Source organism: Microtus pennsylvanicus, chromosome 3 (genome assembly GCF_037038515.1).
Source record: "Microtus pennsylvanicus isolate mMicPen1 chromosome 3, mMicPen1.hap1, whole genome shotgun sequence".
Taxonomy (NCBI): Eukaryota; Metazoa; Chordata; class Mammalia; order Rodentia; family Cricetidae; genus Microtus; species Microtus pennsylvanicus.
In genome coordinates, this window is record NC_134581.1 from 93407229 (window position 1) to 93411944 (window position 4716).

The window sequence follows — 4716 nt, forward strand, 5'->3', positions numbered from 1 at the left end:
GAACCATGTCTGCAGCCTTCATAGTCCAAAGCCATCATCCTCAAGCTCAGTCTTTGGAAGACTGGGTGACTATGATCTAGTACAGTACCATTATATTCACTTAAATATAGGCCAACAAGGGCTGGGAAGATTCATGAAGCCTCAGCCCACACAAAGAACTATAGACAACTAAGGAATGCTGAGAGTGTGAGAAATAATATTCTCCAGGGAAGAGAACACAAACTGGTTATCTAATGCAAAACAGTAGGGCCTGAAAATGCATTCATACAAATATATGTTTTATAAATTGTTCATTATGTAGACTGTACAGGCTCATATATTTTGTGTGTGTATGTATTCTGTGTATGTGTAAGTGTGTAACGACAATAAAAAAGAGACCTGAATTTGAAAGAGAACAAGCAGGGGTACATGGGATGGTTTGGAGTGAGGAAAAAAAAGTGGGAAATGATGCAATTATATTATTTAAATAAAAATAAACAGCAAATGTTTAGTAACACTTGTTAAATGCTGAGCACTGTTTCAGATTCTTTCAGGTGCTTTGGGTGCATCAGAGGACCCAACAGGCAACCATTCCTTCCATTTAAAACTCATTGTTCTGGCTGGGAAAGAAAACTGACAAAAATAAACATAGTAAAACAGTACACTTTAGAAGATGTTCAAAGGTACTAAACACCAAAACAAAATAAAAGTAGGTAAAGAACAGGGTTAGTGTGGCCTCTAGAGGGTTGCAGAGAAGAAAGGCTCTCTGGATAATGTTAACTGAGCAAAGATCTAGAGGTAGGGGTTGGATAGGTGGCAAACACACACAACCTCCCTTCCACCATGCCTGCTGCTGCTCTGCCTTCCCTGCCATAATGGACTGGATCCCCTCTGGAACCATAGCTGAGACAAATTCTTTTCTACTCTAAGTTGCTTTAAGAAAAATAACACAGCTGCTGACCTGAGTTTGATCCAGACCCACACACAATTACTTAAAGTTGTCTTCTGACCTAATGACACACAAAGAGAGAGAGAGAGAGAGAGAGAGAGAGAGACAGAGAGAGAGAGAGAGAGAGAGAGAGAGAGAGAGAGAGAAAGAAGGAGGGAGGGAGGGAGGGAGGGAGAGAGGGAGGAAGAAAGGAAAGAGAGGAGGAAGGCAGAAAGAAAGAAAAGTAATAAAAGCCAAACACAAAGGCCCATATATTTTATGATTACATGAACACAAAGTTTTCAGAATAGTCCATCCCAAAGACACAAAGAAGGATGAGTAGCTACCAGGAAATCCTGAAAAAGGAGAATGATAAGTGACTGCTTAAGACCTAAGGATTTCTTCTTGGTGCGGGGAAAGCATGCTAGAATTAGAAGGTATTTATGAGAGTAATGACCAATATTGATGTGATAATTTATAGTCATTATTAACAGAATCTAGAATCACCTAGCAGACAAACCCACGAGTGTATCTTTAAGAAAATATGTAGATTGGGTTAATTGCTGTGGGAAAACCCACCCTGACTGTGGGTGACACTATCCCATGGGCTGCAGTCCTAAGCTGCATAAAAAGAAGACAACAAACTGAGAACCAGTGTATAATCTCTCTCCTTCCCAACGAAGGATTCAACTTAGCCAGTTCATGCGCCAGCCACCATGACTTTCCCATCATGATGGACGTTATCTTCAAATTGTGGGGCAAAATAAACCCTTGCTTTCTTAAGTGGCTTTAAACATGCATTTTGTCATAGCAATGAAAAAATACTGACAAAGTGGTATTATTTTTAAAGCTTTGTGAACAGATCATTGTTGTGGGACAATGGTCTGTACCCTGTCACCTATATTTTAAATAAATGCTGATTGGCCAGTAGCCAGGTAGGAACTATAGGCAGGGTGACCAGGCAGGAAGTAGAGATGGGGAAATGAGAGTTATGGGAAGAGAGAAGTTTCAGTTAGCAGGCATGGCCCAGCCTCAGAGGAAGCAAGATGTGACTGCCTCCCCGAAAAAGGTATCAAGCCACGTGGCTAACTCAGACAAGAATTATGGGCTAATGTAAGTTATAAGAATTAGTAAATAAGAAGCCTGAGTTAATAGACCAATCAGTTTATAACTAATGTAGACCTCTGTGGGATTCTTTGGAATTTAATGGCTGCAGGACTGAGCAGGACAGAAAACCTCAGTCAACAGATCATACTAAAAACTACTGAGTTGTAATTTTCAAAAGGGTTTATGATTCATAAACACATGTGTAATTGATCATATCTCAATTTTAAAAGTAGTACAAGTTTTTCTCAATATGAAACATTTCTATTGTCTATTTCTTCATGGAACTGGAAATACATACTTCTGACTACATATTTTAGGAAATTGAGTTTAAAATTATTTTTCCCTCATCAGTTAAATTTCCTTCACCATTATCAACACTTCCCTACAATTTATGTTTGTTTCTCAAAGGTTCCTGTTCTAGAATCTTGATCCTCAGGGTGCAGTTGTAAGGCAGCAGAAGCCTAAGGGATAGGGTGGGTAAAATAACTTAGTTAGATCGCTAGGGGTGCTGCCTTCAGAAGGGACTGACCCAGTCTTCAGACGACCCCAGTTATTTTTCTTGAAGTGAATTGCTACTTCAGCAGCAAATCCATCTCCTGAACGCCTCATGCCTCTGACTCACGACCTGAACTTTCTTCCCTTCATGACTCCCTTTGTTCCATAAGAGGATGGAAGATGTTCATTCTGTGCTTTGAATTGCTAGAACATTGCGACAGAGAAGCCTATGTTCCCTGTGTAGTATGCAACTCATGGGTTTTATTATAGTTGTAAAAGAAAGTGTATCAGGACACCTTTATACTTTGAGTAAAAAAATCTATTGTCCCATGCTAATAACTAATCCAACTGACTTGCTTAGACTTTGTATGGAAGTACAATCAATGCCGGATTCTGCTCTGAGTTCTACCAAGTATGCTACAGTAAAATAGGACCATGGGAGCTGAACCTAATATTTGTTATCACCTTCTGGTGTTTGGAGTCACACCACTAAATCAGTTTCATAGCTATTGGGATTAAGGTCTTGAGAAGATCAACATCTGTTTACCTATTTGGCTTAGCTGGCTGGTTTTGAAGTCTGAAATCGGGCTTGGAATGCTAATGGAACATGACATACAGGAGGGAGCATGTTCACATGTAGAACCACACTAGTGCTGAAGAGGGACAATGTGACTGATTGTCTCTAGGCTGAAGAGCTGAATCTCTTGTGTAACAGAATGAAGTGTTTTTGTTTCCCCTGTGCCCTGATTTGATATAGTGTATCAGATTATCCAAACGTCAATGGGATTTTATCAGTATGCAAATGGACTTGTAACATTGGAATTGTGTATTTTAAATTGCCTGGTGAAAAAGTGAATTTATGTTTTTTTTTTCATACAACTTATGCTTTGGAGGGGAAATTTTGAAGAAAAAAGTGTTGTATTTGATAGGAAAATGTGACCAGTAAACGATAAAATCAAAGAAACATCTCTTGCGAGCTGCGATTTGATTACACATGTGCGAGTCCAGTTATTGTGAATTGTGTCCATCTCCATCGCCTGTGCGACTCTCCCAGCGCTTTTACAGGTGATGTCAAACCGAAGATGCTGGCTTCCTGGAGAGCTAGCAGCTGCTTGTGCTTCCTGGTCACCCACAGTCTGCTTCTTACTTTAAAAGACCTGGGCACTAGAGAAGGCTCAGTCCGTAAAAGTGGGCACCGCTCTTGCAGAAGACCAGAATTGCAGATCTGGAACTCACACTAGGTGGCTCAAAGCCTCCTGCAAATACAGCTCCACACATGTTCACTACTGAAAATCTTGTTAAAAGATTCTTTGATTAATGTCATCTTCCTGTATTTCCATGTTTACGGAAACCAAGCAAAAATTATGGGAGTGGTTTTTTCCTCTTTTGAACACCTGACTTGACTACCTACTACGTTGCTTGAATCCCTATATATAATAATATGTTATTACATATTATATATATATAATACTATAATAATCGAGGTAAGATCATGAAAAGTTAGTGACTGGAGCTTGGGCCACAATATTCTTTATATGAAAGAATATGTTTGACTTCAAATGGTGTGATTTGGGATTGGTTGGATTATTAATAGATGTATGCTAATCTCATGGACAGTAAAAGGTTCCACTCCATCCAAATAACCACGAGGTAATAAACTTTAGTGATCTCAGTGCCAGGTTTTGCCACTACATATGTCAGAACCAAAGCAAATGTCTATTTGACCTTTGATTGGATGTGACCCAAGAGATCACCCTGAAGACAAACAAGACAGGGAAATGTCTAAATACACTGATCAATAACCTATATTGCTTCCTCCAACACACACACACACACACACACACACACACACACACACTATACTACACACACACAAACACACACACCACAAAGACCATTCTCCAGTGGAAGGCCAGCTTGCTTCTTCTTCCCTAAGTTAGAGATAATTATATTCCTCCCAACTAAGCACGAGGAAGTAGAAGTAATACTTGTTTTTATTTTGTTCCTTTCTAAAGGCATATCTGGACAAAGAATAAGAATTTATTAAGGAGTAAGCATTTAGCTAGATAAATTCATTTATTAAAGATTTTTCAAGGCTATAGCCTAAAAACAGGAAGTAAATGGATAGTGTAAGATAAGTAATAATTTCTCTGGGAATTAAGGTTAGTGTTGTATTTTTCTGCATGCAACTTGATGTTTGATATTCT